General features: G+C 47.3%; 1 protein-coding gene across 2 annotated transcripts in view; it reads left to right on the top strand.

Moving 5' to 3' along the window:
- Nucleotides 1-25352, top strand: part of NACC2 (NACC family member 2) — a 48737-nt gene that overhangs the window by 7761 nt on the left and 15624 nt on the right. Inside the window, exon 1 of one of the 2 annotated variants that reach the window (XM_079323875.1) lies at nucleotides 19215-19280. The exons of the other annotated variant lie outside the window; for it this stretch is intronic. The gene's annotated coding sequence lies outside the window, so the exon portion shown is untranslated. Of the gene's footprint in view, nucleotides 1-19214; nucleotides 19281-25352 lie in introns of those variants that run through there. 2 annotated transcript variants of the gene reach the window in all.

The following is a 25352-nucleotide window of genomic DNA, read 5'->3' as shown; positions in this document are numbered from 1 at the left end:
ATTTGTCAAAAATGGCAGGAATGGGGGAGGCCTTGCCAGAGTGTGACCCATTCTTGTCCCAGCCCAGCTGGTCAGATAAACTGGAGGTGTGTTCTGGCACAGGGGGATGGTTTGTGCCTTTGGGTGAAGCCCAAAGCTTTTGTGCCAGTCAAGTTAAATGTGCTTAGGGGAAGGGAAAGTTCTAGGCCCAGGAAGAGGGAGCAAGGAAAAGCAACTCTGGACATTCCCAGTGAATTTTCCCAGCACACAGGTGGGATTTGTGGCAGGGTGAATTTCTGTGCTGCAGGCTGAGAGAAAGGCACAGCAGAATCAATATCTCAGTAGTCCAGTAAAACCTGTGGGAATTTCATTTCAACTCGTTTTCAGCTGGCCTTTCAGATGACTGCTGGGTGTTTGGTTTCTTTGTGCAACTGTAAAAATGTAGATTGAGCCCGGGGTACTTGCAGTGCTCTGGTTTGGCAGTGGGAGCCTCCATCCCAAGGTTTGCTCTGGGTCAGGCAGTGAGGGCTGTGGCACCAAATTGAGGGTTTGGCTCTGGCTGCTTTTCACATCCACTGGTGAGTTCTAATTCCAGCTTGCAGCACTGATTTAGTGTCCATCACATCTCTGCATTCCCTTGGGAGTCAGGGGAGGCTTCAGCAGAGCAGCTGGAGGTACCTGAGCCACAGGGTACCTTCATGAATATTTTTGCAATCAAATTTAGGAAGTTTCCTCATTTACTTTGCCTTTAAGATCCCAAACTGGCTGTTGCTTTGTTTGTGAGTGCCTTAGGAGAGGTGCATCCTGCAGTAGTTGCTGACTAATCTGCATTTGGCAGGAGAAATGATGCAGGAGGGAGGACTTAACTCTTTGCAGGGGGACAGGAGGGCAGCACAACTTGGGAAGGGTGGAGAAACCAGGAAAACCTGCAGCCTGTGTGTGTCTGGTCTGGGCTGTCACCCCAGCACAGCTTGGCAGAGCATTGAGCTTAATTTTTTTTTACTTGACCATCATCAAAACACAGAGAACTCCAGTGGCACATTGGTGATGTCCACAGTGCAAAGTGTTGCAAGTGATTTTAAGCAAAAATATTCCAGAGGCTTTTACAGCTTTTCTGTACAGTTCTATAAAGTGACAGTCATGATTTCTTGATTCCTTTTCAGAACTCCCAGCTGGAATTTCCCCCCAAAAAAATCCTTGAAGCAGTGTAGATACAGTTCAGTTGCAGTGTATTTATGGAGCATCACAAGTCCCAGCCCCACCAGAGCTGTGCTCCTGCAGCCTCCCCTGGCTGTGCCTGGGGGATTTGTGCTGTCTGGGTGCTCTGGTGTGCACTCCCCACCCTGCAGCCTGCTGCTGACCTCTCCTGTGTGCCTCAGGAATGTTGTGTGAGACCCAAGGTGCAGCATTAGCAATGGAAATATTTGGTTCAGGCACGCCCTGCTGCCCGCCCCGTGCACGTGCCTGTGGCTGCTCTGTTTGCTGGGACAAGTTTTCCCTCCTGGTGTCCTGGTGACAGTTTGGGAGCTTAAGATTTGTGTCTGGTGGTACCACCCACCAGTATTGATGGGTATGTCAGTTTGGGGGAAAAAAGGGAGAGATTTGCTGGCAGATTTTGAAGAAAAACCCAACTTCCCAATGCTCACGAACCCGTTTGCAGAAGCCTGGGATGAGGCGTAGCAAGGAGCTGCTTGGAACTTGTTTCAAAAGGTATGAAAAGGGGAGATGGGGTGGGCTGAAGGATTGTTCTCCTGCCCATCACTTGATGTAGTTGGACAAACTCTCCAAGTTACCAGAAGTTGTTGAGGGGAGGAATAATCTCACGAGTCTGGGATGGTTGCATGCCCAGGGCAGTGGCTGAGCTGCCTCAGTGAGCTCAGACTGACATCCCAGGGGCTCTTTTCTCCTTGCCTTGGCTGCTCAGCCTTGGTATTTGAATTTCAGCCTTCATTTTGTAGGTGGGACAAGAACCACCCACCATGCAGGCTGAATGATGCCCTGTTGTGAGTGTCACAGGCGTGGGTGGCACTGGCTGCTGAGGTTGGGGACAGTGGCTCTCTGGGACACACTCTGGTGTTGCCACTGCCCTTAGCATCCTGCTCCATGCTTCACCCCAAATCTGAGTCACACCATTTGTGTGGTTGGTCCCAAAGGATCTTTGTTTGCTGCTTGTCCCACTCCTGATTCCATCTCCAGGGCTCTTCCCTCAGTTCTGTGGAGTTTCAGGGAAGGTTAGCTCAGGTTTAAACCAGGGGAGGTTAGCTCAGGTTTAAACCAGGGAAAGTTAGCTCAGGTTTAAACCAGGAAAGGTTAGCTCAGGTTTAAACCAGGGAAAGTTAGCTCAGGTTTAAACCAGGAGAGGTTAGCTCAGGTTTAAACCACTTGGCTGTGGCTGTTAAGGACTAATGACATATTAAGTATTTAATATCCAAGTGCATTAGCTTCCCACCCACATCCCCCTTTGGAGGTGGGCTGAGGGAAATCACTGGTGCCCACATCTAATAGGAGCTGCCCAGCAGAGTTGTACAAATGGTTTCCTCCTGGACTTCTGCTTTGGTGTTTAATTCCTGACCTAATTAGCCATGAGTGACAGTGTGAGCAGAGATCTCGTGGCTGCACCTCATCCCTCACAGAGATTTTGGGAGGATCCCTGGCTGGGGAAGGGACACCTGTCCCAGTGGGGTCACAGTCTGAATTCCCAATGCTCCATCTGTGGAATCACCCTGAATCAGTGTCACCAGGAATCAGCTAAACCAGTGTCCCCAGCACCTGGGGGCAGGCAGGGCATGCCCTGGTGCTGTCACCTCTGCCTGGTGGCAGTGTGAGATGGGAGAATCCACCTCAATCCCCATCTCTGCTTGGGTTACAGCTTCATTTCTGGGCCCTTGCTTAACCCCTGCAGTACATCAGAGGCTCTTGTGAAATGTAATGTGCTGGAGCAGCAGCACAGGAAAAAGCTCTGCCTTCTGTGAAGCCAGACTGTTGCAGCGTAATTTGTTTTGTAAGATTTTGAAAGGCAGTGTTGCAATCTGTAACAGTAGAATAGTGGGAAGATGGTCAGGTGGTTCTTGGGACTTCAACAGACAGATTTCATGTCTGTGTGTTTTTGCAACACCTTTCTATAAAGGGAAACATAATTTAAAATATGATTACTTAGTGTTGTAACAGTCTTCTCAAACGTTTTTGCATTATGCAGAGATCATTATCAGAGGCTGATATTAACTTGCAAAGAATATTATGCAAATCATTCTCCTGTTCTTCTAAAAAGAAATTTCCTTCATAATGCAAAGCGTGACAAAAAAAAATTGTGCAGAGGCTTTTGGCAAAATTACATTCAGAAGATGTAACAGTTTTTCTGCTTACTAGCACAATCCGTTTCTGCCTTTTGACTGGATTTGCTCAACTCAAGCTGATAAAAGCTGAATTTTAAAACCAGGGCTGGGGTTGGGGGCAGTGCATTGAACCTCGTGGGTTCAGGGATGGTCAGGGAGGGTTTTTGTGATTTGATTGTCGTTTCAAACCCATCCTGGTGCTGATTGCAGCCTCTGATATTCTCAGTTTTTTGGTGCTCTCTGAAATGACGAGGGGGTGCCTCGTATCCCGTGGGGTGGGGATGCTCAGCATCACCCTCAGCACCAGCAGCAGTGCCAGGGAGCAGGACTGGGATGGATTTCACAGGGACAGACTCCCCAGGGCTCCAGTATCACCAGTTCCAGCCTCTGGATCACTGAATGGGGGCACTGCAGGGAGGTTGCCCCCTCCTCACTGAGTGCCACGTCCAGACCTTCCTTGGACACCTCCAGGGATGGGCAAACCCTTCCATGCCTGCCCTCCCTTTCCATGGAGAAATTCCTGCTGATGTCCAACCTGCCCAACCCTGGAACAGCTCAGGGCTGGTTTTTCTCATCCTGTCCCTGTTCCCTGACCTGCCCTGGCTGCTCCCTCCTGTCAGGGAGTTGTGCAGAGCAGGAAAATCTTCCCTGAGCTTCCTTTTCTCCAGCCTTGGCATCTTCCTCGTGTTTCTCCAAGCATCAGCACGTTCCTGGAGATAATCCTGGCCCAGCTGAAGCCATTGAGGATTTTGCCACTGACTTCATCCCTCCTCCATGGATTTTTTTTTGTGTGTTACAAACTGGTTGTATCAGTTCAGAGCTGCCCCTCTCTCACACACAGAAACCAGCCCCTGCTGAAATCGAGTGGATTGTTTTATAGGTATTGGCTGTTCTGCTCTTCTTATGGATTGATTGACAAAAATAGAGCCTGATAAATATTGTAAATGACTAAAATACTTGCAAGCTGTGCATCACAGTCAGCTTTGGAGAGGCTCATTTGCTGCAGAACCCCGTTTTCCAGGCACTTTAAACCATTTTGAGAAAATGAGGTCCTGAATTTTTTTAGGCATTTCTCAATACAAATGTGATTGAGAAAAGTCAGTAATATTCAGACATGCAGATTGAATTACAGCAGCAGGGAGAGTTTTCACTAACACGGGAAATTTTCAGGCTCTCTTTTTGTGTCTGGTTAGATAACTCAATATTTAAAAATCAAGCCAAATTAGATAAATAAGCTGGAAGTCATAGTTAGCATTCGTCAAGCAACTTAGGCTGGATGTGCTGGCACTGCCTGACTCCACCTCTAGCTGCAGGGTTTCCCTGTTATGAAGGGGTGAATACTAATCCTTGTTTATTCCCTGCTGCAGAAAATGCATTTATCTGGAATTTTGTGCCTTGAAAAGGAGCCCTGGGTGCGAGTTCCACCCTTCACACCTTCCACCAACACCAAATCCTTCCTTTCTGTGACACTTCCAGCACCCCAAAAGTGGCCCCAGGGGTGTGGCTGTGACCTGAAAATCAGAGCAGTGAGGGGTTGCATGAGTTTATTTTGCTTTTCTGGGGTCAGGATGGGAGCTGCTGGTTGAGCCTGGGGATGGATCCGTGCTGGAACCCACGGGGTGAATTACAGGGAAAAGCTGATTTTTATTTTTCAAACATTGCAAGGAAGGCTGGTTCAAAGTAGGGAGGTGTTTTATTCTAAACAGTGTGGTGGAAAGGAATCTTTTTATCTTCTGGGTTTCTTTGTTTCTGGAATGTTTTGTAGCGTGGACTTGTAGCAGAGTGGTGTTAAGCACATTCCTGCAAATCTCTTTCTGGTAGCCTCTGGAAAAGGGTGATGCTGCCAAAATCAAATCAAATATTTAGCTCTAAACTTTTTTTTTTTTCTTCAAAGGATGCCTCTTTGTCATTATTTTTTTGTTGTTGTTTTGTTTTGCTGTATTTCTTAGAAGAGCATTTCCAGTGTTCATCGAGCTCCTTCCAGAGAAGCTGTGGCTGCCCCATCCCTGGAAATGTTCAAGGCCAGTTTGGGCAGGGCTTGGAGAACCCTGGGATAGTGAAAGGTGTCCCTGCCTGTGGGACTGGATGGGCTTGAAACTCCCTTCCAACCCAAACTACTCCAGGATTCTGTGATTCCCTTTGTTTTCCCCCTTTTCCCAATTTTAGGCTGTGGCTTTCACCCTCTGCTGCAGGTTTTACATCCCCACTGCTCCACTCCAGCCACGCTCTTACCACCAGGTAATAAATTAATAAAACCAAGCAGAGACCAGTGTGATCATCCCCTTCCTCTGTCTGCTGCAGGGAAACTCTTCCCAACAGAGGGAAAATTGCAAGTGGATATGGAAATTAGGGGGCAGGGAAGAAATAGCATTGCAACCTGGTTTAATTTGTGAGTGGATGTCCTGGCAATAAGTTATAGCAATGCACAGCACAGGTTGTTCTAACGTGGATGATGGGCTTGCCCTTGTGTGAGCATGATGTGAGAGCAGATATTCTAACCTTGAACAATCTTGTAGGACATAAAAGTTTTAATTAAAAATCCAGCTTGGTTGAGGGTATTTTGGTTTAGTATGAATGTCTTCATTTCTTTTGAAAAAAAAGAATTAAATGAAACCCTTAGTATTCCTTTTTTTTTTTGATTCCTGCATATTTATTCTTGAAGTTGAAGCATTAGAAAATAATTGAGTAAAACAAAATCCACAAGGCTTCAAATTACCTCTAGCTTAATGTTTTATTTAAAAGGTTTGCTAACTGACATTCTTTATAATGAATTAGGTCACGAGGCTCCGAAGAGTGTTGTCGGTTTTCTTTTTTACATTTAAATTTGAGGCTGCTTCCCTTGAAACTTGGGCTCTGCTGCCAGAGCTGTGACTCCCTGGCTCAGGGAATCTCACTCTAATTATTCTCAATCACACCAGTGCAAATGAAAATATCCATGTTTGGAGGATGGAAGCAGTGTTGTCATGGCAATCTCCGTAAGGTCATGAGAAACTCGTGGATTTTGTTCACTGCCTCTCCTGGGAGGTTTCTCCTACCTTTGCAGGGCTCTGGGTTTGGGGAATAACTTTGAAGGACGAGTTTGTTGGGGTTTGGTTGAAAGAATTTGCTGTTTTCTGCTGGAGGTTTAAGTGGAGGTGGTGGCTCATTGCTCATCCTCCTCTGGGTACCACATCCCAAGTCAGGATGGGACCAGCCTTGCCCTGGAATTTGGGATCCTTCTAAATCTCAAAGGCAGCAGAGCTTTAATGGGGTTCAGTTTGCTGGGATGAGCTTTGACTTGGGTTTTGTTCTTTGGTTTTTGTTGCATGCAACTTAAAAAAAACCAACCCAAACCCCAAATAATAACCCCTAAAACAACAACAAAATACCCATCTTTTTTTTCTTTAAGGCCATGTTGGGTGGAGCAACCTGATCTAGTGGAAACTCCATGGCAGCTCTGATGATTTTACCAATACCTGGTGTGGAAGGACAAAGGAATTCACTGAAATTGGAGTTCACTGAAATTGGAGTTTACTAAAATTGGTGTTTTGCAAGTCTTGGTTGAGGCGATCCATGTGGTTGTGGTTTTATGGTTTTGTGTTTCTAAATTCTTTTTGTTTTTGAAAAAACCAAGAGAAAACATAACCAAAATTAAATGTTATTGATAGAGAGCCATCAAAGCATTTTAATTTGCAGCTGTTAAATGCATGTTAAAATTATTTTGTTAACCCAAGACATAAATATATATATATATATATATATATATATATATATATATATACTCTCCTATCTCTTTGAGCCTTCAGACAGCTCTAGCACATCCCTGTGCCATTTTTTTTCATGCAGGTGGCTTGGTCTAAAAGATCTGCCATTATTCAATGATTGATACCAATATTCTACAGAAACACAGAAAACTAAAAGGAAATCTTGCACTTTATTGGCTGTAGAGGAGCTGTGGCTGTGCCTGCAGGGTGTCAGGTGAGTCTCTTGCATTATTTGTGTTATCTGCACTTAATTGTTTCTGGTTGCTGAGTCTTTGGAGATGTTGAGCCTCTGTGATCTTGTCCTCTCACACCCAGCATGTTCTCACGCAGCAGGGGAAGAAAACAGGTTTTCACAGGGTTTTTCAGCTGGCAGGTGTGTCCTGCTGCCCATCCCTGCAGGACCTGGGCACACAGGACACCCTGGGCTGCCACCTCTGCCCACCCCAGGTCTGGTTTGAGCTGAGTTTCTCTGGAGCTTGGCACACAGGCTGGATTCAAGGGTTTGAAGTTGGAATTTTGGGTAGGTAGAGTCGAGGTGTAGAGATGAGTTGGTGTTGAAACCCTCAACAAAACACTAAGTAAGTGGAATTTACAATTCAAACTTATTTGCATTTTAAAATCATTTCAGTTGACCTTCTGGCCCACGGGCTTTCTCATTGCCTGTGGGATATCCATGAACACTTCCAGATCTCCAAAAACTTGCCAAAAATCCTCTGAGCAACTTCTGATCCATTCTACCTTGCCCACCCGACACCTGGAGGAGTGGCCAGTGAGCTGTGAGAGGGAAAAAACGTGCCTGATGAGGTTACAAAAGGCACAGGGGAGCCTTTAAAGCTGGGAAAACAATTAACTGCAGCTTCTGCAGTATTTAACAGGGCTTCAAACCCCTCTGATTATCCCTGGCATTGCCTTTTGTCAATCGTTTGGTTGACTAACGTGTCCCTTTCAGCTTTGGTGACAATAAAATGTGAGTAAGCAGAAAACTCAAATTTCTGAACGATGGCTCGTGGCAATTTCCTAATTTCCTGAGTGAGCACAGGCTTCTTGGTGTTTCATTCCTGTGCCAGAAAGACTATTTGCTCATACAAAGTTCTTCATTGTAATAGGAAAAAATCAATTTGATTACTTTCATGTCAGCATGCATGTCTAATGGCTTAGAAGTTATTGCAGCCATAAAATATACAGTATCATTTCTCTCTCGCTCTGAAATTTGACAGGATTAATATAGTCAGCATGAAATCTTAGTCATAAAGTCGACCATAAGTGATGGTAAAATTAGCTGCTGAAATCGTCTGCTTATGGAAAGCATCTTCTGTTTTTCCTTCAGGGAAAAAAATATCAAGGGGCTGGCGTGTGGATGGGAAGGAAGTGTTTGTTCTGATGGGAAGATGTGCTTGGTGCTGGTGGATTTGGGGTTTCATCCCCATCCATCCCTGCTGGGCTGGGGTTGGTGTCTGAAAGCATCACCCCCTGCACAGGCTGGATTTGGGATGGGAGTCAGGGCTTGTGGGGTGCCCATTGGTGCTGTGTTCCCCACAGAGTGCTGCTCTCATTTATCTTGTTCAGAGCAGGCCTTGCCAGGGTTGAAAGCTGTTTTTTTTTTCTTTGGGGCAGTGAATTGGAGAGGTGCAGGTGAGGCAGGTTTCACCCATGGGCTTTAATGGATGCTCTTCCTCCTGTGCCACCTTTTTGGCCACCCACTGTCCTCCCTGCACAATGCCCTTGAGAAGTGTCTGAGCACCTTCAGGGGGGCACAGAGGGAAGCTCTGAGCTGAGATTGAGAAAGCTTTGCTTGAAGTTGAGTTTCCTTCTGTGTGAGTGCCCTGGCAGGCAGTGGATGGCAGGGCAGCCTCTCCTTCCCACCTCCAAACCTGCCCCTGGAAGTGGAAGGAAGTGCTGGCTTAGGCAGGTGTGTGATCCTGCACCAGCCCAGCCTCTGAGCTCCTCCTTAATGGTTTTATTTCATGATGTCTCATTTCAGCTGCATTGGGTAAAGGTGCCCGTGCTGCTTTTTTTGCTTATGAAGATGTTTCCAGAAAGAATTAAGGAGCTTGGTATCTTTAATAGCAACGAGCTGCTATCTTTAATATCAACTTTGAAATTAAACCAAGGGAAGGCATCATCTTGCTTATGGACATTAATTACCCATTCCAGAGGTCCCAGAGCTGGTTTTGCTGCCAGCCCTTTGCCTGCTTGGCTTTGCAAGGGGAAATTTCTCCTGTTTTCCTTGAGCAAAGACACAAAGTTTTACTCCTGTGGGAGGAGTCAGGGGTCCCTGTTGTTGCATCCGGATGTTCCAGCTTGGCTGGGAGCTGTGTCCTGCTGGTTTCACATGTTCTGCCTGCCTTGGCAGCCCGTGGTGAAAAGTTAATATCTGGTCATTGGTTTTGGCTGCATCTCCAAGGCAACTTCATTCATAGGCAGCTCCCATCCGGACATGCCTGGGTGACTAACTGCAGCTCCTGTTACATCCCAGAGGAGCTGTTAACTCCTTCAACCCAGGTGGGGAATGCAGAGCACCCAGCAAACCTCACCTGCTCTGTTTTGGTTTCCTTCCCAGTGCCTTAGAGAGAGCAAAGAGCTCGTCGCTGTTTAAGATCCTTCTCAGTGCAGAGAGGTCTCAGCCTAAGTTTGTTTCTCCTGGAATTATTATGCTTCATTATCCTCTGGTTTGGGCAGAACATTGCCTTCAGGATCTGCACTTACTGCAGAATTTCATTTGGGGAAAAGGAGCGTGGCTGCACACTGCAACACGCTCTGAAACGCAGGGAAAATGTAATTTTGTGTTTCTGCAAAACCAAGGGAGGGTTTTCCTCTGGGGGGCAGGTGATGAGGTGAGACCACCACGTTCCCATGTGTGTTCAGGATCCATGGGCCCTGTGGGGTGGGAGGTGTACAGATTAAACATGGAGATGCCCTGGTCCCTCCCTGATGTGCCTATTTTTGTGTGAGTTCTCCAGCCTCCAGAGACTGCTGTGATTCTCACCAAAAGATGTAGGAAGGAGGAAAGTGAGCCAAACTCTGGGATTTTTGCTGTTTGTTTCTCTCACAGCAGTGCAGAGAGGTGCTGTTCCAGGAGGTGATGATTTGTCCTTAAAATCTCTCTGGGATGGATCCTGCAGCAGCAGTGCCCAAGAAAGGATCATCTCCAGGAGGGAATGGGGCTGGGAGAGGGGCAGAACAAACCCAGCTCAAACCAGCACCAAGCTTGGCTTGAACCTGCTGAGCATTGTAAAACCATGGAATGGTTTGGTTTGGAAGAGACCTTGAAGCCCATCTTGTTCCAACCCTGTTCCAAGGGCAGTGCTGGGATGGCAGGAGGGGACAGGTAGGAAAAGCTGCCTGGTTTTCTCTGGGCACATCCCTGCCCTGTGTGCAGCCCAGGAATCAAGGGTCAGGCTGGTTCTGGGGGTGGCTGAGGTGTACAAACCTGAGACCCTGATAATTTTTTAATGCATTTTGGGAGATCTGTTACACTCAGGTGGAGAATGAAACACTCTGGGAATATGAACCTGCTGTAGCTCAGGGTGGTGCCTGTGCAGTGCTACCTGTGGAAGAGTTAATGAGACATGGGACACATTATCCCAAAGACCTGGGGTGCAGTTTGGGTCCCCTAAAACCTGTCTGGCCAACCTTCCTGCTCCAGGGAGGAAAAACCTGCTCTTGGACTCGTATGGAGCTGCTATAACTCTCAAATTTTAATAATAGATTACCATTAGTATCAGCCTTATATAATGCACAGCTCATTATTGCTTACTCAGAATAATTTTGCAGCCTCCTTATAGAACCTTGGAACTTTATTTGCTGAGTATAAAATATGCAGAAATGCATGAATAGTTTTAAGACTTGGTACCCTAAACTAATACAGTGTGCTGCTTTTTTTTTTTTTCCCCTGCACCATGATTGAAGTCAAATTAACATATTTACCTTCAGTGCTCCCAGGAGTAGCATTAAAAAATTCAAGAGGTGATTCAGAATAGTCTCTGTTTTACTGTGTTTAAAGCTGGATTTCATTTCCCAGTAAAACCATGCAAACACTTGACTCCTTTTCAGCTTTTCAGCCTCTTTGCTCCCTGTGCAACTCCTTGGACTTATCAACAGATGGGAGCATTATTATTACCACTGTGTTCCCAAAAGGAAGCTTTTTATTTTATTTTATTGGCTTTTTTGGGATGGTGGAGAAAGCAGGGACAGAGAGTGTGGGAGGAAATGAGTTCTAACAAACAGCACAGAAGGGTTGCTGCTCTTTTAATCTGGAGTAAGAAGGATGCAGTGTGGTCTCTGTCTTTCCTAGGGCAAATCATGGAGTCTAATTGTGGCTCTATATTCCCATTTTCCAAGGGAAAAAAAAAGCTGTGTAAAGGCCAGGGTAGGAAATGGAAACTTATTTTATTGCCCAGTAGTTTATTTATTCTTACAGATGACACCTGTGCCATCCTGCTGTGCTTTAATTCATCCTTAGTTTAGGGTGCAGCTCCTATAACTCCAGGGATTTCAGAGCCCATAACATTTGGGTTGAGGGATGCAAATCCTGCTCCAAATCTCCCAGGCTGCTCCATCATCATCTCTGTCTTTAAAACATGGAAGTGATGCAGGAAAACCTTTGACCTGAACACTTTTCCTGCCCCAGGGAATAAATATTTCAGGGAGAGGGTCTGGTCAGTACCCTCTGAGCAGGACAAATCCACCTGCTAATTCTCTTTACCATGCACTAGAGGTATTGCAGTGGGTTTTTTCCATGCCTGCTGCTAGATTAGGAAGTTGTTTCAGCAGATGTTGTTTCCTAAGAAAATGGGTTAATGCTTGGTGGTTAGAATGGTGTGGCAAAAAAGCTTATTTGTGTGAGGTTTTGGCTAATTGCCTTGCAAGAGTTACAGAGTGTTGCAGCAAATTTCCTGGATTTCGCAATCGCCATGGTTCTGGTTTAACTGGCCAGAAAGAGCTGCAAAAATACACAAATAAATGGAAATGCAGAGGCAAAAATCACTGGCTGGCTTGGTGCAAAAAGCTGGAGGACCTTGTGAAGATGTCTCCAGGTCTGAGGCTTGGGAATGAGTGGATCTCAGGGTTTTTATAGAATTCCAGAATGATTTTTATTGAAGGGATCTTAAAGCTCATCCCATGGGCAGGAACATCTTCCACTGGTCCAGGTTTCTCCAAGCCCTGTCCAGCCTGGCCTTGGACACTTGCAGGGATGGGACAGGACTTCTGCCCACTGCTGCCTCAGCTCCTGGGACTGGTCCCAGCAGCACTGATGGAGCTGGGAGCTGCTCTGAGCTGGGAGCACAGGCAGGAATTTCCATCTGGAGGCAGGGATTCAGTAAAATGGGCCAGGAAAATGCAAATCAGGTGTTGCTGTTTCTAAGGGTGAAAAGACTTTTACTGCATCAAGCAAAACTGTAATTAGCTGGTGGGGCTGGGAGGGACCTGGAGGGTTCTCCTGGATATCTTGGGATGCTCCAGGGATGGGTGGCCAAACTTCAGCCACTGCTGTGCCATGGATAAAACCAGAATTCCCAGAGCCACGTGCCAGCACAGCTCCAGGCTGGGGGCTCAGGCACTGGCCAGCACTGCATCCCCCAGTGCTGCTTAAATCACTAATTAGATTCTGTCTGAGCAGCAGCATAAACCAGCAATAAATGGACTTGGCTCCATAAACTTAGCACTTAAATATTTTCCCAGGCAGGGGAAAAAAAAAAAACAACAAAAAACCACCAACATTTGCTTTCCATGCAAAACATATAAATCTTGGAAAAGTTCCCAAAGTCATGTGTTTAACTGTTCATGTCTGTGTGTTTGTAGGAGAGAAGTGGTTATTCCCCTGCATAATTATTTTCCTTTTTTTAAAAGGAAGCTGGAAGGTCTGTGAGGAGGACATTTTAAGCCAGTGGTGGGGATGAAGGAGAGTGAGGTTGGATGAGGAAAGGAAGCACCTTCCCCTTATTCCCTGCCTGCCAGGACTAACCACAAATGCTGCTTTGACTTGCTGTGTTTTGGGGCTGTTTCTGCTTGTCTGATGAGTTTTAGTGAAACATGAATCTGGTTGTTGGTTTCTTTTTAATCCTGCCCTAGTACAAGCACTGTTAGTGCTTGTATTTAAAGTCTTTGTGTAGTTAAAATTGTGGATGCTGAATAAACACAGCTCTTCCCTCCTTCCCCAATGCCCTGCTGCAGGTGGATGCTCCTTTTTTTCTGAGAGACCTCACTATAATTATTCAAAAAGAGATGCAGAGATGGATTAATTTTTTGTATAAAACCACAGAAAATCCCCAAGGAGATTCTTCCCTGGGGCTGGGGTGATGCTCAGCCCACATTGGCACCACCCTGTGCCCATCCTGGGGGACTGGGCATGGAGGAGAGGCTTGTGCTGACTGTCCTGCCTGCAGCAGGGCAGCTTGGAAATTCTCCAGCACACTGACCCTTCCTGAGCACTGTCAACACACAGCTGGATAACAGCTGGCAGATAAACCCACCCAAGTCTCCTCTGCAGAGGGGAAAAATCCCAATAACCACCCTGCAGCTTCTCCCCACAGCACTCTGTGCCTTGCTGTCACTGCATTCCCCTTTCTAGGGCTGGAGATAAATTTAATTTATTTGTGTTCTAACACCTCTGTGTTTCATAACAGGAATCACTCCCGGGTTTGGCCGGGAGGCAGTGGAGCTCCCTGTAATCCAGGAGTGAATCAAAGCAACTTTTTACAAAACAAGATTCTCTCTCACTGTTGCAAAAGAGCTTTGGGGAAATCTGGTTTTTGTGGTTAAGGATCTTACTCTTGATGCACAAGGAAAATTATGTGTAGCTTTTATTTGGCCCAAAGGATTCTTACAACATTATCCGTATTTCCTTTAATTTGTGGGATTTCTAGTAAATGGGCTTAAAAATAGGTCTGGGCAAGATGCCAGGGTACATATGAAGAGCAGAAAGGCTTTGCAGGCTGTGAGCTGCTTGCTTTCACTTCTCTCTGGGTGCAGGCTGGGGGCACGGGCTGGTTGCTCCCCCTTTGGGGTTAAATTTAATGATGTCTCTGGAATTCTTTGGAAGTCAATATGGCAGGAAAAAAATGGTTTAACTCCTTCTTAGAGCTGGTGCAATGTAGTTGCTGAGCTGGGCTGGAGGGTGGAAAGGAGCAGGATGAGCTGCAGCACCAGGGCAGGGCAAGAATGGGGGGATGGAAGGGGAGCTCTGGAGCCATTCACTGATGGGATTTAGGGGCAGAAGTAGGAGCAGAAGATGGCAGAGATAATATGTTGAGTTTTTTTATTTTCTTCCACTTTTCATTCTCTTTAAGCCTTCTGTTAAGTGGGAGAAATCTCAGGAGGGAGATTGAAGCAGAGGTGGCCACTGGGTGCACGGCTCACTGTGGTGGTGTTTGGCTGATTTCTTCAAAATTAATCCAGGTTCAAGTGACTTAAAAATGCCTTTTTCCCTGGGGACAGCCTTCCAGTGAGATGTGGTGGGTTTCTGCAGCTGGAGCCCCAGTGGGAAGGGGAAGGTAAGTGGGAAAAGATCTGTGTGCCAGGCCAGGGCACCTCATGCCTTCCCAAAGAGTGGGATTTTTGTTCTGCTTCTGTAAAATTCAGTTCATTTAACTTTAATTCAGTCTTTGGGCATGAAGCTGTGAAATGTTGAGTCTTGTGGATGCTGTGTGTCTGTTTTAAGTGCTTTATTGGGAGGTGAAGAGATTGTGGGGAGATAGATGAAGATTAGGAATGTTTTGAGCTTCCTGGGAGCAGCAGTGTGTTGGATCAGTGTGGTGGGCAAGGAGCAGGGTTGGGTTGAGGCTACAGTGCTCTTGAACTAAAAATGTGCATTTTCACATGGTGGTGGTGATGGACTTCCATAAAATTAAGGGGATTTCCATAAACACTCTCCATAAAATCAAGAGGGTTTTACAATGCCTGATGCAGAAGCATCAAGAAAATTATTTATGCCACTGTCAGGAATGTACTAATACCACTTTTTACCCAAGGATATTTAGTTGCTTTGCAGATACAAAGTCTCCTGGTGCCTCTGTGAGCTGGGGGCAATGGGGTCAGTTCCTGTGTGCAGGTGAGAACATCTCACCCCTCTTTCCCCAAGGGTGCAGCCTGCCACACATTCCCTTAAAAGCTGATAAATTGGGTTTTATTGTAGAACAATCCTCCAGGATTGTGGTGTTTGGAGGCTGAAGTCCCAGAGCCACACAGCACCACACACTTCCCCTTTTTGGGGGAGCCAGGTGGATTTGCTGCAGCTCCTATAAAAAGAGCTGATCTTTGGGATGAGTCTGGAGACAGCCAGGGCTGACTGACACAAACCTTCCCAAGGAGCAGCAGCTGAATGGGGTTCCTGAGTGCTCCCCAAAGGAGCAGTTGCTGCCTCTGAGGGCTCTTCCAGGAGAAAACACAGCAGAGAACACCCTGTGCTGCCCCTGCATGCTTTTGGTACTCTGTGAGCAGAAATCATCTTTTCCCTTCTGCACACAGAGCTGCTGAGTGCCAGCACCCCAAAACTTTCCTTGTTGGGATTGAGCAGCTCCCAGCCCCTCTTTCCTTCCCTCTCCCAAATCCCAAGCCCTGACCTCCAGCCAGCCCAATGCTGTAACACAAGTTCAGATTCGAGCTGATGTTTCAAATTTACCTCCTTTGCTGGAGATCAGCTTTCCCAGGCACCCTGGAGCAAAAGGCTCCTGTTGTTCCTCCAAAAACCAAGGTTAAATGGGCAGCTGCAGCCCAGCCCCATAGGAAGGGCAGGTTTTAGGGCTGGTTTTTGGGGAGATGAGCTGGCACTGGGGGGTTGCAGCTGGGAATGCTGCTGGGACTGGGGCTGTCAACTCCTCTTTAAAAACAGACAACGTGAACCCCTTTGATTTTTATTTTTAAAAATAATTGGGTTTGCGAGCATGGTTTGGTGGGGGGGGCATTTAAAAGATTTTTAACTGAGAGCCAGCAAATTTAATATTTTCAGTGTCTCGGATGTGTTGTGATTTACATTTGATTTTAGGCATAATTAGAAATGCAAGTGGAGCGCTTTGTGTTTTACCTCTGCTCCAACTATTTATGGCACGGTATGCAAATGCGGCAAGCCATGAATATTAAAGATTAGAGCGCGTTACAAACTATCACTGTCTTTAATGAGTTGGGTAATGGGCACGGGGCTTTGGAATATGGAGGTATTCGCTGTTGTGCGCCGGCTTTGGTTGCATCCCAGGAGAGCAGGGCTGGGATTTAAATCCTCTCTAGGTAGGTGAGATTCCCCAGCGTTCCCATGACAAAGGCGGCTGCGGCTGGCGAGGGGTGGTGATGGATTATTTCACAGATCCTCTCGCAGCTCTTGTCTAGGTCAATCCTTCCCGTCTGCGGCAGCGCTGGAGATGGATCTGAGGATGTGAAAAGCGCTCGTCGACCTTTCAAGGTGCTTCTGCAGAGCTGGGAGGGAATCTTAAAACACGCTCCTGCCAAAATGGAGCTGCGGCTCCAGCGGCACACGAACCCCCAAAAATTCCTTTGGCTGCTCCTCCAGGTTCGGGATGGGTGGCAGGGAATTATTGGCGGGTCTGAAGGAGCATCTTATCCACTGGGAATGGGATGGGGCTCCTCGGATTAACCCCTTCTGGGTGTAGGAGTCAGCGCAGCATGGGTTTAGTCTGGATTGCTGGTTTTAGCTTTAAATCTGTGACTGGTTTTAATTCTAAACCAGCAGTCGGTTTTAGCCCTAAATCACTAACTGGTTTTAACCCTAAATCAGTATCTGGTTTTAATTCTAAATCAGCAGCCGGTTTTAGCCCTAAGTCAGTGACTGGTTTTAATTCTAAACCAGCAGCTGGTTTTAGCCCTAAATCACTAACTGGTTTTAGCCCTGAATCAGTACTTGATTTTAATTCTAAATCAGCAACTGATTTCAGCTTTAAATCAGTTACTGGTTTTAACCCAAATCAGTAATGGGTTTTAGCCCTAAATCACTAACTGGTTTTTGCTTTAAATCAGTTACTCGTTTTAACCCCAAATCAGTAATTGGTTTTGGCCCTAAATCACTAATTAATTTTAGCCCTAAATCCCTAAACTGATTTTAGCCCTAAATCACTAACTGGTTTTTGCTTTAAATCAGTCACTGATTTTAATTCTAAATCAGTGACTGGTTTTAGCCCTAAATCACTCACTGGACTTAGCTCTAAATCAGTGATTTTATCTCTAAACCACTGTCTGGTTTTATCTCTAAATCAGCCTCAAGAGCTCCAAAAGAGGAAGGTGGTTGTGTTTTGGGGTGCACACAGAATCTCCAGCACTGGGATCCCTGCAGGATGCAGCAGATGCTGGGGGGCTGCAGGAGGGGGGGAAAAACCCAGGCAGACATGGAAAACAAGGGATTTTATTCCAAATGGGGCTTGGGGAGGGAGAATGGAGCATGCCCCAGGGAGCGTGCTTTTCAGATTTGAGGTATTTAAATTACAAATTTTGATGAGGAAGATTGTCAGCAGTATTCAAAACAGTGCTTAAATTCTTTTGAAACACTGTCGAGCTGTGCTGTGGCAGTTGAAAAGTTTGGCACACAAGAACTTGGCCCAGAAGTTGCTGCTTGGGTTTTTTCCTTTAAAACTCAATTCATCTGTATTCAAGTATCCCACATGCTTAAGAAAAAAATAACCCCACCAGGCTCATACTGGTTTGAGACAGACCCTTGCCTGCAGGAGGGGCTGCAGAATTGATTGATCTCTAATATTAGGGGGTTCTGTGTTGGTTAATCAGCATTAATAAGTATTTATTCTTGGAAAAAAAGAAAGAGTTTTGCAGTGTTTGTGTCTACTCATGAAAATAATCAGCAAACTGAACTGGGGTTTGGCATTTCTTGTGTTCCACTGGATTGTGAATCCATATGAATTAGATGACCTATTTATGTTTTATATTTTTGAGGGTTGGTCAGTGTTTGTTGGTGTGGGAGCAGCTCAGGTCGTGAGCACTGGGGAGACTTTCCCACTCCAACCTTTGACCCTTCTCTGCTGCAGAGATTAAAAAAATCCCAGTTTTAAGGAATTTCTGTGTTGGGCTTCAGCAGGGTGTTCCCAGCAGCTCAGAACCTGTCAGGTGTTGATGAATGTAGTTCAGCATATAATATATATATATAAAAATAATATATTGATCATACATCATCTGTATTATAATATTTCATGTATATAGTCATCAGCAGTATATATATATAATACAACATTCTGGGCTGCAGTGTTGTCTGGGGGTGTTTTAGGGTGTGATACAGAAATAGTCACATTCTGAAGCTTTGGGCACAATTTTTTGCCCCCAGTGAAAGGTTTTGCTGCAGGAGGAGAGGAGGCAGAAATGAGAAGTCAGTGCTGAGGCTCCTGTACTCAATAATCCTGGGAGCAGGGCTCAGTCTGGAGGGGTTTTCCCCCCAGGAAAAGGGGAGACAGGGAATTCTTTGCAGGAGTACAGGCAGTAAATGCAATATATAAAAAATGCAGATTTTCAGCTTTGCCTCCATCTGCCTGGGCAAAGTGGGTGTCAGGCTGGGGTGGCCACCTCATGTCACCAATTTTAGGTTTCTCAGTTTTTTTGCTGAATGAGCAAGCCCCTCTTTTCTGAAGAGCCTCCTGTGCAGTCTCATATTTGCCTGTCTGGATCCAGAAGTGCAGAGTTAAATTTCTGCAGTCTCTAACTTCCCTTGTCTGCAAGCTTCTATTTCCATTAAGGATCAAGCTCAGATGCAATTGTAGCTTTGCTTTATAGAGTATTAAAAGTTTAATGTATAAATGTCTCCCTTCACCAGAACTTTTTGGCAGCCCTGAAATTCCTACAAAAACCTGATGATCCCAATTACTGCATGGGCTCAGCTGCCCTTGAAGGGTTAATTATATTATGTCTTTTTTTTTTTTTTTTAAGCAGGGAGAATAAGCTGTAGCCAAAAGTAAAAGTCATTAATTTTAAGACAGAGATGTAAGCAAAGTTTCCTTCCCCTCTGCAGGTTGGTCAGGGTAGGCTATGCAGTAATTGAAAAGTAAAGGCAATTGAATTACAGGCTCCTGTCCAAACCGAGTGCGATTTCTTCTTCTTCTTTTTTTTTTTCTTTTTTTTTTTTTTTTACAACCTCCATTGCATCAGAACTAGGCAGTATTCCTGATGTTCTCATGTGTGTTAATGCTGACTCACAGACTAACTTGCACAAGAAAAAAAAACACACAGGCAGCTCCACCATACTAGGTAATGAGCTCTAGCGAGAAGCAGCGTCTGATGTTTTGTAAGCTTTTTTTAATTGACCTTTTAAGATATTTACTTTATTTTAAAGCTTTCTGTTCCGTAGTGGCACGGTGCTAGGACTGAGTCATGCATGTTATATATTGCTAGCTCTGCTGTTGTGTACTAGGAGTGAGGAGAATAGGATTCAGCATGGCACTTGTCTTTTTTGATGTGTTACGGATGGGAATTAGTGCTTGTGATGGGATGCTGCAGGCAGGGTGATGGGGTGCTCTGTGCTTTCCTCTGGCAGTAACTTACTCGGGGTCTTGAGTTTTTATTAGATGGCAAAATACTCCGTTCTGCAGAGTAATTGTATTTTCTAGCCATGTCTCTCTCTTCTCCCTTCCCCTTGCAGCAGTCTGGAAAAAAAAAAAATTAAAATGTTGCATTTTCTATTTTTTGCTTCTCCTTGCTTTGAGAGCTCTTAAGATCAGTGTTAGGGAAGGGGGGAAGAAGGAAAAAAAAACTCTAATTAAATACTAATGGCAATAACACGCTGAATGACGGCACTTTTTGGAGCTGCCGGGTGGGTGACCTCGAGGAGCCGCGGTGCACCCGGGCTGCCGGTGACTCACCTTGCAGCAGGACAGAGCCCGGGCTGGGGGCAGGAGAGACCCCCGGGCTGGGCTGGGGACAGGAGAGACCCCCGGGACTGGCTGGGGACAGGAGAGACCCCCGGGGCTGGGCTGGGGACAGGAGAGACCCCCGGGGCTGGCTGGGGACAGGAGAGACCCCCGGGGCTGGGCTGGGGATAGGAGAGACCCCCGGGACTGGCTGGGGACAGGAGAGACCCCCGGGCTGGGCTGGGGACAGGAGAGACCCCCGGGACTGGGCTGGGGACAGGAGAGACCCCCGGGCTGGGCTGGGGACAGGAGAGACCCCCGGGACTGGGCTGGGGACAGGAGAGACTCCCGGGGCTGGTTAGGGACAGGAGAGACCCCCGGGGCTGGCTGGGGACAGGAGAGACCCCCGGGGCTGGTTAGGGACAGGAGAGACCCCCGGGGCTGGCTGGGGACAGGAGAGACGCCCGGGCTGGGCTGGGGGCAGGAGAGACCCCCGGGACTGTGCCAGGGATTGGGGACAGACCCTTGGGGTAGTGCTGGGATCTTTGGGACTGTGCTGAGGTCTCTATAAAGGGACCCCTGGTGCAGGGGGACAGGGAGAGACCCCTGGGACTGGGCTGGGGTCTTTGGGACTGTGCCAGGGTCCCCACAAAAAGACCCTCGAGGCAGTGCTGGGGGACAGGAGAGACCCTCGGGGCAGTGCCAGGAATTGGGGTGAAACCCCTTGGAACTGTGTTTGGGGTCCTTGGGACTGTGCCAGGGTCCCTATAAAGAGACCCCTTGGAACTGTGCAGGGGCATTAGGGAGAGACCCCTCGGGGCTGTGCCAGGGATTGGGGGGAGACCCCCAGGGCTGTGCTGGGGTCCCCAAAAAGCAGTGCCAGTCCCGTGCCAGGGTCCTTGGGCAGAGACCCCCAGGGCTGTGCTGGGGTCCCTGTGACCGTGCCAGGATCTTCAGACAGACCCCAAGGCAGTGCCAACATCCCAAACTGAGCACCCAGCACCCCATCCCCGGGCTGCCCACACCTCCTGAGCTGCACCATCATGATTTCAACTCACTTTTCCACCTTTCCCCCCCATTCCCTGCCCCAGACTCAGGTCTGTACTTTCTGTGTGAACTCGGAGGATTCTTGGTGGCTCCGTGCTGCATGTCTGCTGCGTGTGGGCTGCCCGTGTCTTCCTGAGTAATATTTGCAAATTCACTTTCTGCTCTTAATAAGGCAGAAATAATCTTCTTTCACCCATTGCCACTGGCTGCTACACTAAAAATAGGGTCCGTCCGCTCCGCTTGCCACTTGCAGCATTTCAAAAATAAATACTTTGGGGCTGCAGATACCAGTGCTGCAGGAGAGGAGGCTCACTGCCATTTGATTACTGAACTTAACCTTGTTTTCTTCCCCCTGCCAAACACTGTGCAGGAATCCAAACCTGTGCCCCAATCCCTCTCATTTCCTCTCCTGGGTTTTCTCATCTCGGGGAAGGGATGCTCAGTTTTTGGGGTGGGGGTGCAAAGATTTTTTTTTTTTTTTTGCATTTTGGCTTCTTGGCTCCCTGGCACAGCCTGTGATGCAGGGGTGGGGGGAATATGCTCAGCCTAGACCTGAAGTGCATTTTATTTGGCTTTATTTAGCTATTCATTTTATGTAACTCTTTAGTTTACTTAGCTCTATTTTATTTAACTCTTTATTTTATTTGAGGCATTACAGCATCTCCGGGCTCAGAGGATGATTCTTGGTCACTGAGTTTGCAGTGAGCTGTTGAATATTTTCCCCTGAGTTTATACATTTCATTTGCAATAAAAAAAATGGGGAAATAACCCCCAAACCCTGCAGTGAGAACAGGGCAGGTGCCACCCCTGTGCCTGGGGGTGGCTTTGGGGACCCTCTGCCCAGTTGGGTGACATCCCCCTGCCAGCCTCAAATCCAAGGCTGGGATTCTCTCCCCCTCTCTCCTCATTTACAGAAGAAAGGGAAATTTCCTTTGACCTTTTGGGGCCTTCAAGGGCAGGACTTTTCAGCTCTTTTCTTTCCAGGGGCTTTGCCTGGGGGGGGTGAAATCTTTTGGCTGCTTTGTCTCCCACCCCTGGAGGGTCCCTGTCCCTTTGTCCCTGTCCCAGCTGCTGCCCAGCTCACCTTCCTGGGGAGCTGGAGGACTTGGGGGATATTTGGGGGGGAATCTCTCTGTTGTTTGGCTAAGAAAAAAAGACAATTTAAATACATTATCTAATTATTTCTGATTACTCCTGGGGGAGCTCTGATGGCAGCATCTTATTCTAGGTCGATGCTTTTTTCCCTTTGTTGCTGTTGCCTTGCCCTGACCTTTCAGGCCTCAGAGCAGAGAATGGAAAAGAGCAAACCTGCTTTTTTCTTTCCCCCCCAAAGTAGATGAATGCAGAAACTGAGAATTCCCAAACTCTCCTGGAAGTTGTCTCAAATAACGGCTGCATTTTTTATGAACATCTTGTGACAAAGGCCATGACTGTACAAAAATCAGACAGAGATGTACAAATTATCCTCCTGTATCCACGAGCTGGAAAAAGAGACAGCCACCAGAAAACAAAATTATATTTTGCTTGGATGTCCACATATGTAAAATGATCAAGGTGGGGATGTTTGTCTGGTTTTAATCCAGTTTTATCCAGGTTTTCCCATTTGGAGATGTCCAGTTGATGTGTCACCTGTAGGACACTCCAGCCCAAAGGGGACTGGATTTATTTTGGGTGTGATGATCATGCTGGGGGCTCCTCCTTCACCTTGGGACACAGCTCAGCTTGGGAGATGAGATTGGAAAAGTGCAGCTTACATCTGTAATTGCAAAGGTCATTTCTCCTGCAGCACATCTTCCTGTGTCAGATGGGCTGAAGCCATTTCAAACCCTTCAGAAGGCACTTGGTGCTCTATTTAAAACAAAAAATGATCACATTTAATAAGGGAATTTTAAATTTTATGAATTATCAAGCTTTATTACATTTGCTGTCTAATCACAGTAGTTTTTTGTTGATTTTAGGGAATGTGAGGTTTGGTGGTGAGCAGGTTCTCCTGTGCTTTCAAGACTGTTTTATTTTGTTTCTTCATGGTTTGGGGTTGTTGGTGGTTTTGGACTGGGTTTTGGGAGGTTTGTTTTATATATTCTGGTCATAAAAAGGAAAAGGTAGAGGGAGAAAGGAAAAAATTCCAGCAGTCCTGGCTGATGGTTTATTTGGGTTATTTGGGATTTTGCAGCTTCCTTGTGTGGCTTTGCTCGTGTTCCTTGATTCTCTTTCTAAACTGAAACCTGCATTTGGGAGGGACCAATTGTGTGGAACATCTTGGTTCAAACTCTCCTGGAAGATTTTATCTGAGATTTGCCAAATATTTGGGATGCTGGGGTATTTTTGTTTATTTTCTCTGGCTTAGACATACCCTAAACCAGCACAGTTTGGTGTTTTTAGGGTGAGACAGGAGTTGCTCCTGACATGCCTGTTTGTTTCTAGATCAAATTCCAAGTAATATTAATAATTGATATTTATTTTAAGTTTGGCTTGTTCTGTGCTACTGAGCTGCCCTTGGCTGGTGCCACACATCCTGCTGGGTCCAAGGAGGTCCATCCTGGTGTCTCCAGTTTGGAGGGAGCCCTTCCTGGGAGAAAAGAGGAGGAAATCCTTCTCCACCCATGTTCTACCCATCACCATGGATGAGGTTTCCTTAGGTGCCTGAGCAGTGATGTTTTTTTTCTTTAATTTGGGTTTTTCTCAATAAGTTTCACAGATCCAGAGTGGATCTTTGTTTGCCAGGGCAGGTTCCATCCTTTCTCCAGCAGAGATGGATGATGTTGTGGTTGGGAGAGGTTTTGGGCTCTCAGGCTTGGTTGTTGTGGTGTCATCTCTGATCTCCTCATGGGATGTCACCTTGGTTCCCCCTCACCAGCACCAGGCAGAGACCCCAGTGACCTGCTGAGGGGTTTAAATTAAAATTAAGCATTCCCAAGGCAGGGAGCCCTGGTGTGGGAGCAGCATGGATCTGTGAGGCTGCAGGTGCTGAGGGATTCAGGGCAGTCCTGGCACAGGGTTTTGCTGGAGCACAGCACTTCCCTACCCTGGGCTTGAACTTAATGCACCAAACATCCCTTTGGATGTGGAAGTGGAGCTGTGAGCAGGATCAGGAGGGAAGGGTCAGGCTGGAGCATCACCAGCCATGTGCTCCCTGCAGTTATCCTGCTCTGGGGATGGCCTCACCTCTCATCCCTGGAATTTTAACTGTGTGTGACCCTCCCAGTGCAGCAATTGAACCAAATCCGAGACCAATGGCACAAGGAAAAAACGCTCTGGGCAAGGGAGAAATCAGCAATGGGAGGCCCCACCCTCTTTCCCAGAAAAAAGCACCAAACATGCTCAATAAATGCGAAGGTAATTTAAAATCTGAATCCAGGAGACAATGTGACTGGGATTTCATTACTTAAGCAAATGGATTTGCTTTTAGTGGATTCAGCCACAGACTGAAAGAAGCTTTCCCCAAGGGGTAAACATTTTTCCTGCATTTGAAAGGCTTTCTTGTATTGGGGGATGGGGGGGATCTGGGGGGGAAGGAAGCAGGACTGTGGCTGCCCAAGGAGCACCTTTATTTTGGGCAGATTTGGGCATTCCCAAAGCTGTGCTTTTGGGGAGCTCTTGGGGTGGGATGCTGGGCCGGGTGGGAGGATGCTGGATCAGGCAGGAGGATGCTGGGGGGGATGCAGGGGATGTTGGGGGGATGCAGAGGGTGCTTGGGGGGATGCAGGGGATGTTGGGGGGATGCAGAGGGTGCTGGGGGGGATGCAGGGGATGTTGGGGGGATGCAGAGGGTGCTGGGGGGGATGCAGGGGGTGTTGGGGGATGCAGAGGGTGCTGGGGGGGATGCAGGGGATGTTGGGGGGATGCAGAGGGTGCTGGGGGGGATGCAGGGGATGTTGGGGGGATGCAGAGGGTGCTGGGGGGGATGCAGGGGATGTTGGGGTGCATGCAGGGGACATGCTGAGGATGCAGGAGGGATGCAGGAGGATGCAGGGCACGTGTGGGGGTGATGCAGGAGAATGTTGAGGGCATGCAGGGCTGATGCAGGAGGATGCTCAGGATGCAGCAGGATGCTCGGGCATGCAGGAGGATACAGGGGATGGGATGGGATGCTGGGGGGTATGCAGGGGGTGCTGGGGGTACAGGAGGATGCTGGGGGGTATGCAGGGAGTGCTGGGGGTACAGGAGGATGCTGAGGGGATGGAGAAGATGCTGAGGGGATACAGGGGATGCAGGGGGTGCTGGGGGTACAGGAGGATGCTCAGGGGATACAGGGGATGCTGGGGGTACAGGAGGATGCTGAGGGGATGCAAGAGGTGCTGAGGGGATACAGGAGATGCTGGGGGTACAGGAGGGTGCTGGGGGGATGAAGGGGATGCTGGGGGGAAACAGGGGATACTGGGGGGATGCAGGGGATGCTGGGGGTACAGGAGGATGCTGGGGGGATACAGGGGATACTGGGGGGATACAGGGGATGCTGGGGG

The sequence above is a fragment of the Erithacus rubecula genome (assembly GCF_903797595.1).
Source record: "Erithacus rubecula genome assembly, chromosome: 21".
NCBI classification, from domain to species: Eukaryota; Metazoa; Chordata; class Aves; order Passeriformes; family Muscicapidae; genus Erithacus; species Erithacus rubecula.
This window is presented reverse-complemented; position numbering and strand designations above follow the sequence as displayed.